A 13,275-nucleotide genomic window follows, 5' to 3' on the forward strand; every position below is an offset into this window, starting at 1 on the left:
GCAAAACACTTATGCACCCCGTGACTCCCAGTGAAGACATCAAAGGCATTTCGTTTGTCAGTGAGGGGAAGGCGGGAGGGGATGAGGAGGGGGTCGAGGTCCTGGTGAGTTGAAACCTTGACAGGAAAACATTTTGGCTCCTTGAGATAGAAAAATACGCTTTTGTAGGCCGCAGAGAGCGGAGGATAATGGAACGGCCTTAATAGCACTTGTTCCTTTTCTGATATATGCAGAGGCTTGACATGTGGTGGCCTTTCCTGGTGTAATGGTTCAATTCATCAGTGTGGATTTCACTTTTCTGTCACTCTCCCAGCAGGGTACAATAAAACAATGTGCCGCCTCTGTATGTGTACGTGTGCATGTCTAATGTGTGACAAAAAAATAAGCTGTTTGTAAATCACGGCAAACATTATGGAAAGCACTTAGCATGTGAGCGTCCGTGGCAGAAATGGTTGCTCATCTCTGCCTCTGCAGACAGACCGATGATTAACTTGTCATCAACGCGGAAGATACTTTGAAATTCCCGTGTAATTCTCTGGTACTTTCCAGCATTTACTGACCCTGCCCGTTACACAAGTGGCTGGGGTTTCCTGCTGATTTAATGGCTGATTTGATCTTTTTTTGCACAGTTGAAGTGCAAGTATGTGCTCAAAAAAAAAAAGCACCGCATTTTCTGCTTCAGTGAAGAAATCTGTGGCCTTTTTTTAACATTGTCTTTCAGGGTCATGACAGTATTTTGAATACTACCAAAACCACAGCATGACTGACCTTTCCCAAAGCAAGAGCCACTGTGTTATAAAAAATATTTAAATATTTAATCCAAACCAGCAATAAAAAGAGAGATTTTAAAGGGATACTTCAGTTATTTTTGAAGAAATAATATGTCAAATAGTTATTAATGTCCAGGGTGACCCCCGCCTCTCACAGAGTGATAGCAGGAGATAGGCCTCAGCTCCCCTCGACCCGGAAACGAGAAGCGGGTAAAGAAAATGGATGGATGGTTTAATAATAGTTAGCACCTTATCAGCCATGACATCAGTCATAGAGCACAGAGTGTAGAGCAGTGGTGTCCAATCCTGGTCCTCGAGGGCCACTATCCTGCATGTTTTACTTGTTTCTCTGCTCCAACACACCTGATTTGAATCAATGGGTGATTAACAGGCTTCTGCAGAAGATGAAGAGGTCATGTAACCTCTGAATCAGGTGTGTTGGAGCAGAAAAACAAGTCAAACATGCAGGATGGTGGCCCTCGAGGACCAGGATTGGAGACCGCTGGTGTAGAGGAAAGGGCACATTACTTTAAGAGATGACCAAACTATCCCTTTAACACATTTTATCCTGTCTGACTTATTTTTCTAACTCAACTTTCCTGCTGCAGATAAAATTATCGACGCAAAGAAAAGTCAGGAACTGTGTTTGCTCTGTCAGCGAGGATCTGGGTGCTGTTTGTCTCCCTCTCTGCCCCACACCGAGTGATCTCAGAGGAGGATAAGGGGTGAGATTTACAGGCCGCTGCCCACAGGCTGGCGGACCAAACATATATATATATATATATATATATATATGGGGTTATTTCTTTCTCTTGTCACTGTGTGGTTTCAGATCCAGGAGGATATTTGTCACTGAGAGGCATGCATGCGATTATTTTCGAAACATCTGAATCATTTGTTGACTACAGAAGACAATTTGACTGCATTTTCATTGTTGTAATCAAGTCTGAATATCTGAATAATGTTATTAGTGCTTAAAAAATCAATGGGGGGAAATTAAAAGAGAAACATGAAGTTACTTGGACTGGTTTCTGTCCTTGCATGCTGAGAAAATCATTGAATCGTACACCTATCTGAAATATCTTCCATAAACTCCGTTGCGAAAATGAGTTTTGTAGACAACATTTTGCACGAATAATTACAGCAAACAAATTAAAACTGACCTTAGTCTGGACATTTTGCTTTAAGTTCTTTCAAATTTACAAGCACTAGAGTTTAGAGGATGGATTTTATTGAAAATGATGAATGATCAACAATAATTCACATTAGATTGAGAGCTTGTCAAAAAAAAAGAGGATTCCTAGGCGTTTATTATTGTTTTTTAATATTGTTTTTAATATGAGGCAGCTTTGATGCAGATAAACCAGCAGCTTAATGTTCATTAGTGCATGCGAGCAGAAAGAAACATTGTGCAATTCAATGAGACGAGCTGTTATTAAAGACATAAAGTAAAAATGTAGACCGAAAATTGCCTATTAGCAAGTCAGACTTTATTAAATTATCAAAACTTCAAACCAGCCTCCTTATAAGATGCTTTTAATCTAATACACGTGTTTAACTAATGCTCGCCTTGCATCTCTAATGCATTTTGTTTCTGGCTACGTTAGCGCAGCCCGCGTCTTTCTCCATCAGCTTTTGTTTCTGCTTGTTACAGTGTCTTTCTGTCTGCCTCTCTGTCTCCACTGAAAGGGCTGAGGGCATTATGTGCCGCTATGAATGATTCATCCCCCACCGTGGTGTATGTGCTCGGACTGAAAAACAAGGAGGGAACGAGAGGGTGGCTGCAGGAAAGGTAAATGAGGTGACAAGACAGAAGGCGTAGAGGATAGATGCATTTAGAATAGTTTAAGAAATAAAGAGGCTTCTTTTTTTTGTTATTTCATACTTAGGTGTGCCTATTTTTCCCTTAATGAGCATTCATTTATTAAGAGAAGATTTCTGAAATGGATGCTCCTCTTACTACTGAAGGGTACTCGGTCCTCAGGGTGTTAATTGGAATTCATCTTCCTTTTAAACTCCCTCCTTCTGTCCCATTAATCTAAATACATCTCAAGCTCTTAATGTGTCGTCTGCTTTCTCACCATTTTACCCATAATTCCTATCTCCTGCAGCCCTAGCTTGCATGAAATCATTGCTGCTTGAAAGGATAGCTCAGAACTTTGGAAGTGGGGTTCTGTGGAAAGGTTACGAACAGTTAATATCTTACCTGTTGCAGAAAGCTCTTCATTTTTCTTCAAACAGAGGTCGTTTAGAGTTTGATTCTGATTGGACTGATGTGCTAGCAGCTAGTTTGAACGGAGCCAGGACCAAAGTGGATAGTTGCCATCTAAAACTAATTTCAACCCTAATTTATAAACCTTTATGTTGACATCAGTTTTGCATTACATGGTTATTCTGACAGAAATATCATGGTCTCCCTGTTTAGAATAGCTGTTTTCCCAAATCGAGTCCCAAATCGAGTCTTTGAATGGACTCGATTTGGGACTCGATTTGGGAAAAAAGCTATTCTAAACTGAGTCCAAAGAGCTATCTGCAACAGGCAATATACTAATTGCTCATAATCTTTACTCAGAATCCCACTTTATAAAATCTGAATCTGGCCTTTAAGTGGGGGGAAAAAACCCTTCACAATCACTTAAAGATGGAGACATTTTAAAAACAAAATCCTCTCTCTCTCCCTTTTTTTTTTACTTCCGACGACTATATCTGATGAATAATTAAGTGAACAATAACGCTAATTTATGAATAATATATCTATTTATGACGGCGGGGCGAGGACGGTGACAGGGTGATTGATGCCGTGGTCAGATAGGAGCTCTTCAGTAAGAAGAAGCTGCTGATTCCAAAGCTGCCCATTTTCATTAGAGCACTTTTCACTGGCCTTTGTGCCTAATGACATACTTATGCTTAATCTGCAGGCTCGTCCCAAGGCAGAGGTGGCATCTATGTAAGGCTGAGGCATGTGGAGTTTAGCTTCATGCCGCTGCAGCGTGCTCCTACTTGTTGTTTGTCACTCCCCACACGTTTTCGACTGCTTTTATGTTAAATTTGTCTCGCTCTAATGACTATCTACTCCTGTGTATTCAACTGTGGACTATGTCCAGTATGTTTTTATATGTAAATTTATGCTAGCAATCTGCTTCAGGGTGGTCCATGGCAGATGGTGGACTTGACGGAGCAGTATCGTGATGTCGTAATAAAGGCAGCAGACCTTGAGTGGAAATTATCCTTCGAAATGTGCAAATATGACAAACATGCAGGCACTTCTGTTCCCAGACTGTGTGGCTAAGCTTTTTACGCAACAAAAGCGCCGTTCAAAGTTACACTCGACAAGGCTTTGCCGTGCTCAGCGAGCGTGTGAACATATTTTTAGCCCAAAAGGAACCCCCCACGTTTTTTTTTTTTGTTTTATTTTTCACCCTGTCCGGTTCAGCTCGGCAGGGTCTCGGGGAGTTTGATTACGTTTGCCATTAGAGCTGAGGCGAATAAGACATGCTGAATTATGTCTGTGCTGTTACCTTTTTGGTGCTGCTGGGTAAATGAGGCGGCTATAGGCTGCATTTTCCCCGACTGCTGCTAACCTCAGAGGTCACTCCCAAGAAGGAGACATTCATCACTCTGACATGTGGATGCTGTGGGGAAAAGAGAGAGTGGTGTGTCCGTGTGTGTGTGTGATACAGTAATAATGTAGCAAACACTTCCTCCCACTAGTAGCAAAGCCCAAGCTGTAGAGGTCTGCATTGTAATTGTGACAGGCTCATGTCAGCCAAGTTGTCAGTAAACATTCACTTTGAGGGGAAAATGTCAGCAGGCTTTACTCCAGGAGACCAGGATGAATTTATGAATTTCACTTTTTTTCCCGTTTAAATTCAAAGAGCAATAACTCAGTTCTCTTAAAGTGGAGTTCCATTAAATGTTGTGAACAATGAATATCTTACCTGGTGTGGATAACTCTCTGAACAACCTCAGTTTGATGAGAAAGAATTTGATTGTGACCAGATTGACGAGCTCACGGCTAGTCTGAGCGGGGCCAACACAGGCCTAAGTGGATTGCTGCCATCCTACAACAGCTCTAGTCTCAAAAATGTCATATTGGTTCACGTGAACTCAATCTTTTAAATCTTTGTATTGTGGTCAGTTTGGCATCACTTAGGTTTTTACAAAGAATTATTTGGTTATTTAGAGCAAAAATAGCTGCATCTAGTTGAAGCATTTTCTTTGTGTAGTGTGGAACAATTCAGTCAACAATATTACAGAATTTGGCTCTAATCCACTTTAGTTTCTGTTCCACTCTGACTAGCTATTTAGCTCATTGATCGGGTCTGAATTAAGTTCTATTTCTCCAAACTTTTTTTTTTGTTCAAAGAGCAATCTTCAACAGATATGATATTATTACAGGACCCTTCAAAATTCAGATTTATGCCTTTAAGTCTTTTGAGTTATTATAGAATAAGATGACACAATGAAATGAATTTATGTATATCTGTAATTTCTAGATTTATAAATTGACCGTGTTTTACTCTTGCGACTACGGCTGCATGAACTACTGTTGCTGCCTAAAAATGTGTACATTCAATAATGACTTTCTAAACATATTCTAATACATTTCATTTTGTCAGGAGGTGAGTTGCCCCTTATTAGCCATTTACACTCTGTGCCCGTCTATTTTGTCCCGCTGCTTTTCTGCCCATATACTCATGAGCAGAAGAAACATATCGATCGTCATCATTGTTTGCCAAGTGTGTTTGCTGTCTAGAAGAGATTCATTATATCCAAACAAATTGATATTTCTGCCCCGAGGAGATAATCTGAGATGAAAATAGAAACAATCATAGCTGTTGGTGGGGCGACGTCCTTTGTATCGTAGCTTGATAGTTTTCTATTTCAACACACGTCTCCCTTCCTTTAAAAACACACACATCAAACGGCAGAGCTGTGACCTTGGCAGGTGGAAGGGATGGGATGCTCTGACTTTGAACGGTGATGAACAGACAAGCCTTCCCAGCGTACCACTGCTACCTCTGTCTGTCTCCTCTCGCTGACAGGTGTGAATGTAACTCTGAATGTGTAAAAAAAAAAGCTGCCAAGATTGTGACAAAACTGTAAGATATGGAACAAGGAAGCCGAGAAAGAAAAAAACACTGACAAGACAAATTAGTATTTGCCATAGCTTAATTGTTCAGTTTAATAAAATAGATCTATAAAGACACACAATTATGTTTATGCATGCAGTAAATCTGATTAGCGCACAGTGGCACCTTCACTTCAGTCTGTGTGGGGGGCTGATGCCCATCCAGACAGCTCTTGACTGATTAGCTGCAAATCACTTATCTCTTTTAATAATTAGAACATAAATCTGAAGTTAATTCATGACATAAAAACCACTGACAAGTCAAGCAGAAACTCTGTCAGTGTTATGTTTTCTGACTAAAATTAAGAAACGCGTCAAACTTTTACCATTGGGTGCTGATCGATCAGGACATTGTGATAAAAACCATTAGATCTTTGTGACTTATTCTTACTGAAATAAAACCCCCAAATTAAAATGTTATGCTATGATAAAAAGCTAAATAAAACATATTTAATTAAAAGCACACGATAACATAAAAGATTTTTAATGCAAAGTTCAGTTAACTCAAAAGTGTTGCAAAAATTGTTCATGTTTTTGCACAAAATGTGTGTGTGTGTTCATTTCCCCCTTAGTGTTCACACAATATTGCATGAGCTACAAAAAGTACATTAATGAGAAAAGTTAGGATTGGATGAACATCTACAGCTGAATACTTTTGAAGTTAACCCCATTCAAGATGGCTGCCACAGCAAAGCAACCTTAGATGTAACTCAGTCAATTTTAGACCCTTTGAGCTAAAATTTGGCGCATTAGGAGCTAAAAGTGATCCCCAGCACGTACCCCAAACACTAATGATCGCACCAGATCTGTTTTTACAACCTTGCCGTTAACTATAGGAGTCATCTCTGACTGTTTGTTAAACTGGATGTATTTTAGTGAAACCTTCAGAAAGTATTGAATGTGGCGAGAAGCCCGTGAACGAAAATGACAACAGAACAGTGAGATACATACATGATCACAGCTTAGTACATGGATCATCTTAAGTGAGAAAAAGGGATGAAAATAACATTTGTCATGGATGGAGATAAAGTTTGAGCAAATTCGAGGCTTAAAATACAAATTTATATCCACCAACATGACACGTAAGATTTATTATCACGTTATGGGATTAGCGCACCCCCGTTTCCTCTCCAGAAATTTCTCTCCATACGCTCCATCTTCCTGCAGACCGACTAATTGTGTTTTGTCACCATCATACTGCGATGAATATTTTTTTTAAATCAACCAGATGTGGGTGACACTATAATCTATATGTGACAGCAGGTACAGATGGTTCAGTAATTGCAAACACATGGTGGCGATCACTACTTCCTGTGATGTTCCAGGAGTCTTTGCAGAATCAAAGAGGACGACTGTGTAGGACACAGAAGTGATCTGAGTCATCGTGCACATTTCATCAAACCGTATGCGTTTCTTCTCAGTTGAGGAGATTAGATTTCATGCACAGAAGGAAGATTTTTGCCAGAAGTGATCGGGATGTTGATGTTTTCTTTCCACCACCAAAGAACTGAAAGCGTGTCTACGTTTGTCATTAAATGCATTCAAAAATTAAATACAAGTGAATTCCATTATTTTACTTTACTTTACATCAATGTTACAGACTTCAAACACAAACTGAGGAAACAAAAGTTGTTTCCAGTCAGTCTGTTTGAAATCCACCCACAGACGCCATTAAACAGTCAATTTTTTTTTTTATTCCTGCTCTACTGAATTTCCAAGAGCTTGTGTTTTGTGTGTGATGGCTTAATGTTGAATTTATCTGAAAAGAATTTGTGACACTATAATAAAATTTGGGATTGATTCATGGGCATCTTTTCCGCATGGCCTAAGAATTCAGTCCCTCCAAAGTACTGGAAGAAATAGATCTATTTAAATGGTATTTAATGTTTGATTACATATATTGATTTAGAAACGGTCACTTAATAGCATATACATACATATTTATTGGGGGGCAGGGGTTATAAAAAATGTGCCTGTTTTTAATGACAGATAAATTCCAATTATTCACATCTTTGAACTGTCGATGCATCAGTGCTTGTTGGTTCTGGATGAGGTGAACTCTTACTTTATTAACAGTCACATATTTTTTTTAGGTCAAATATAAAACAATGTGATCTTATTCTGGTATATTAGTTGTTTTAAAATGGCATGAAGGTTGCTGGTACTTTGCCGAGTCCAGAAATTTGCAGATTGCTGACATGCAACCAGATGTGGACAACAAATATTCCATTGCATAGATGTTATTAACTAAAGAAGTAAAATGTAAAATAATTTTGTTTTTGGTTCTCTTACTTTTTCCCCTATTTTCAGTAAAATCAGCTTGAAAAGGTGAATGAAGGTAACCAGACTTTCTGTAACAAATTTATTTACTTCGTGCAACATCTGTGACCTGATGAAACCTGCCTCCCATTGCTGATTTGTCTTCAGTCCAGCACTCTGTATGCTGCTGTCTGGATGACAACGGCACACATTGGTTGAGAATGATACAATATTGGTTTGCAGCAGAATATAAATTGTGCCCTCTGTTGGTGCTACAACACAGTACACATTCCGTTCTGCGCAGACTGCAAACACAGCTGATTTACTTGTATATTTTGCTTTTCCCCATTGGACAGTTTACCTTTCACACATTGCTTGTTGACTTTTACACCCGCTCATTTTCGTCTTTGGTAAAAAAAAAAAATAGAAATAAAATAAATATATATATATATATATATATATATATATATATATATATATATATATATATATATATANAAGGCTGATGCAAGCTCTGAGAGCATCTGCAGCAGGGCAGTGATAGAAAAAGGCTGCAGTTGCCATGGAAACGGCGAAGGGCGGAGCTTCGGAGGGGTCGTGTGGGACCAGTTTGTTTTGTTATTGAAGGTCACGTGGTACGCTGAAACTCCGCCCCCTTCCCCCAGTTACCACGGATTCAACTGTCTTGAGCTCCTGCTCCGGTCAGTTACTACAAAATGGCTGCAGAGGCTCCGCCGCCAGAGAGAACCAACTGAACGCTTCACGGTAGGAGTTTTTTTAAAAATAATATTTCTAAATATTTTATTATTATTTAAAAGTCATTTTTGGCGCTGAAGCGAGAGAGGAAAACAATGGCACTCGTTGCCTTTCGTTCTGCGCAAACATGCATAATTTTCACGGGTGATAGGTCAAACTAGACTGGGCTTAAAGAATATTTTTAGCTCACCCCGGCTGTTTTAATGCTGTTTTCCTCGGGTGCTCGGTTTTTTGGACGAAGTTGTCCGTTCGGTTAGCGCGCAGCTTGCAGAGTTTGGCACGTAGGTGTTTCTGCGAGGCGACCGGGACGAGCGCCGCTGCTCGGGATGAGTCAAGGGCGCCCTGTGTTGTTGCCAAGCTGCCGTAGTGTTTGTTTCTGCTCGGCGGACATTGGTGGGACGCCTCCCGCTGCCCCTGCCGCGCAGCGGAGTTGATACTGATATTACCGCCGCTCATTCGGCACAAATTATCCCGCGAACAGCTCATTCATGTGGCGCAGAGGTTTCCCCGAGGACTTTAGGACCTTCCCAGATTCATTCACTGAGATTAGCTCGTGCATCCTTCTCTTTTTTGCACTTAATTGATAACTATCACCCCTTTAAAAAACTACTCCCTATATTTCTCCGTGCTTAAAATAGTCTCTTTTTTGTCTCACTTTGACATAATCCCTGAGGAGACTGTCAAACGGCTTAATGTTGCATTTGGTAAAAAAAAAAATCTGTCAGCTCTTTTGTTTGCAGAGTGTGAGCATTAAAGAGCTGTGTAATCCCTGAGATATGATGCCTCCATCCCCTTCATGTTCTGCAGCTTGGCATCATGCAGAAACACACACATACACACAAACACACTCCTCCAGTGAGGGCAGTGTGTGCAGACTGGGAATGCCAGCACCCTGATGCATGCAGAGAGCAGACTGAGGTAGGCTTTGATTCCTGCTGGGTTTATTAATGTGTTTGGGGTTCCTAATTTTGGTCTGTAGATGGTGGCAGTTTAGAGAAGGGGTCGCTGAGGTCTTTTCTGTCCATGCTGGGCGAGGAGGGGGCCCCCTCCCAGTCAGCACCTAAAAGAGGCTCTCTATTCACGGAGAGAGGCACCAGAGGGGGCTTGATAACAAAAACAGACAGCTAAAAGCTGTGATTATTATACGGCTTAGGTCAGAGTTTAACTTTCAGTTCAGAACCCTCGAGGACCTTTTGCTTAGAGCCGGCTTGAAGGCTGAGAGGGGCTTTGTCAGATTGTTGTTTGGTTTGTTGGGTTTTTTCAAATCTGAAAGTGTAATCTTGAGGGAAATGATGATCTTGTATGTAACGGAGAGCAATTTACTTATGTCAAATAATAGAAAAAAACTGTTTAAAAACTAGTTTCATTCATCCTGCATTGGTTCCATTGACAGTTTAGTGGTTATTAACCGTGCACCTGTTATTACTACTTTTAAAGCATCTTGAATTCTTTGTAAATACCTGTCAGACTTCAGCAGTGTATGCATTCTGCAGAATGTTATTGCACACAATGGTAACATTTTTATAATTTTCAAAAGCAAATAAAAAAAAATGTATTTGTTTGGCTGCCTTTGGATATGTTGGGCCTTGTTTTCCCCAGACTTCTGCAGGGTTGTTATTAATTTGTTTGTCTTTTCATCGGTAGTAAAGCCATGTTTGTCTTCCTCACCTTTAGGCTGGGTCAGAAAGCATTATCATGACCACCCTGAGAATAGCTTCAAGTGGTTTACAGAGTGCAATCCTCTTTGCAGAGCGCAAGGACTTTGGCGGTGCTTACCCTGCAGTTTTCGAACCTTCATGCAAACTGAAGCTATGAGTGGCGTATGCTCCTTTCTTTCAGCGTTTGAGGTTTTGCATTCAACAGTCTCGCTGAACTCTGTGGCGTGCCAGAAAGTTCAAAAGGAGCGCCGTTGCCCAACAGCGCAGGCGAGCAGAGGGCGTGGGACGTTGTGTCGTACCTGCAGTAGCCGTTACTGTCGTTGGGTAGCGAGCCTTCTTCTGGCCACTCGCTGTTCTCTTGTTTGGCTTGCAGCGATGGCATTCCTGGCTCGGTGCCCAGCGACTGTCGTCTGCCACCCTTCCCCCTCCCCCCACATCTCTCACACAAACACATGCACAACGCCATCCCGATCATTTGTAGACCCCCTCACCTTTTTATTGCTCGAGTGTGGAGCAGCGAGACGTTTGGGGGTGGTGCGGCTTTCACATATGTTTGCTGTCCATCCTCTCCATCGCCACTTTATTTATTTATTTTTTATTTTTTCAACCAATTTTCCACCTGCTCATATCAGTCTCACCTTGATCTCTCCTTCGTCGTTTTTTTTTTTCCCCTCCCTGCCTTTGTCAACACTGTGAGCATCTTGTTGAAAGGGGGACACCGAGCTCTAATCCTGTTGTTCTGACAGAAAAGAGTCATGCCACAGCCGAGCTCAGTTCACCGGCCTTTTTGACCTTTTTATATTCACACGAGACGTGCTTCAGTGCCAACTCATAACGGCAGCACTGCAAATATTCAGAGTCATAACGTCCCCTCGACTTTGGGATTGATCTGTGAAACGGTTTGGGTTATATTTAAACTCTTTGCTAATATTGTTTTGATTCACACCTGATAAGAAGTGTGACTCAAAGGCGCATTTCCCAAAAAGGTTGTTGTTTGATAAAACGTTTGTGTAAAGGCCACCTGAATCTGATCAACAGAGTTTGGTTTGTAATACCGTTGCGCAGGAAGATCCAAGTAAACTGATGTCGGTGTTGAATCCTGTCAATGTCATGAGTGCTCTGACTCTAAGGGATGTGTTGGAAACGGACACAGTAAGACTTTTTTGAGCTGTAACCTTTTTGATGCTTTGTGTGGCTTACAGTCTCCCTGTCCAGGTCACTGGCAGGCAGTGGCTCCCATTAACTGGAGCATCTCTCTTATTCTGACATGACAAAAGTCCCTCTGATGCAACAGCAGCTATATTTAGCTTTGAAGCTACACAAACAAGCTCTAAATCGGTCCTTCAGTGGTAAAAAGTAAATAAAATTAGGTGTATATGGTTTTGTGTTGCAGCTCTTTCTGCACGTCGTTCTTCAACGCTGATTTTTGAGCGTTATATCTTAGCTGAAAATTTCCTAGGTTGTTTTGATATTTACCACAAATATGTGTTTATAAAATTAATGTTATCCATTAACGTGGCAAAGCCTGTGGTTCAGCTTGTTTGATTTAGCTGAAAAAACTAGTCACAAGTTTTTGTTGTTTTTTTTTTTTCTGTTTAATTTATTTATTTTTTAATGGAGGTGGGGCATGTGCTGGTGTGGCATGTAGTACATGAGATAAATGTTTTTTTGATGCTTTGTCAGCAATGATGTGTTGACTTTGTCACTTAGTTGTAATGAATGCAGTCAGGAAATGGAGTAAGGACAGATCTTGCTTGTATACAATCTTGAACCCAAACTCTCATGACATCCCTCATGTCTTTAACAGAGGGATCAGGTCTGAACTCCGGCTCCGGCTCCGGCTCCGGCTCTCTTCTCACTTCCGTGTTCTGCGATTGGACGGAACTGATTTTTAGCGCCGCGCTGAAGGGCGCTGTCTATCTCCAGCTCCGGGCTCACGGGGGCCTCTGGGAGCGCTTGTTGCCAGGCAGTGGCACACGTCGCTGTCGCCTGCAGCAGCGTTGTTTTGGCAGGAGAACAGGCCAGCGGTTTCATGAACAATGTCACAATTATAGACTCGAAAAGTCAAATAAACACAAATTTGCGTGTTTTCTTTCATCTTCATTTCTCTTAGTGCGTTGTTCCTGAAAAACGTGTCTGCTATAAAAAAAAAAAAGTAGCTTTAATTTTTCAGAGTAGGTTTGTCTTCATATAGAGTTTCTGGATGCCTTCCCATATGAAACAATAGCACATTGTAAGATGGCTTTCGGCAAAAGTATGTGGCTTTGTGAACACTTTCATCCTCAAGGCTGCTTACTAAGGATGCATGAGACAACCAGCAATATTTAGAAACTTTGACAATTGAGAATTAGATCATGAATTGTCTGCCAACGTTTTATTGTGTTGCAATCCTTTTCTCCAGTTGGGTGTGTAGATTTAAGACTGGGAGCATTGTCTCCAGGGGCCTCGCTGTGAGAGACCTACAAGGCTTCCCTCATCATTACCAGAACCAAAATGCACAATCTGAACACGTTAACACATTGCTGGTTAAAAAAGAAGAAGAGATTTCTGATCAGTATTCATCAACTTAGGAGCTGCTTAAGATCAATCTTTGTCCTTTATTTTTTTTAATATACATATATATATATTTGTATTTCAGCTGTGAAAAGAAGCAAAAACACAAGAAGAAAACCATTTGATGGAAGATAAGAAAAAGAAAAAA

The 13,275-nt window shown here is 40.8% G+C and overlaps 1 long non-coding RNA gene across 1 annotated transcript; it reads left to right on the forward strand.

Moving 5' to 3' along the window:
* Nucleotides 1–1,233: 1,233 nt before the first annotated feature.
* Nucleotides 1,234–3,958, forward strand: LOC112450709. Its single transcript, XR_003039375.2, has 3 exons — nt 1,234–1,495; nt 2,460–2,562; nt 3,689–3,958. It is a non-coding gene; the product is annotated as an uncharacterized LOC112450709 (long non-coding RNA).
* Nucleotides 3,959–13,275: the final 9,317 nt, after the last annotated feature.

The sequence above is a fragment of the Kryptolebias marmoratus genome, linkage group LG12 (assembly GCF_001649575.2).
Source record: "Kryptolebias marmoratus isolate JLee-2015 linkage group LG12, ASM164957v2, whole genome shotgun sequence".
Taxonomy (NCBI): Eukaryota; Metazoa; Chordata; class Actinopteri; order Cyprinodontiformes; family Rivulidae; genus Kryptolebias; species Kryptolebias marmoratus.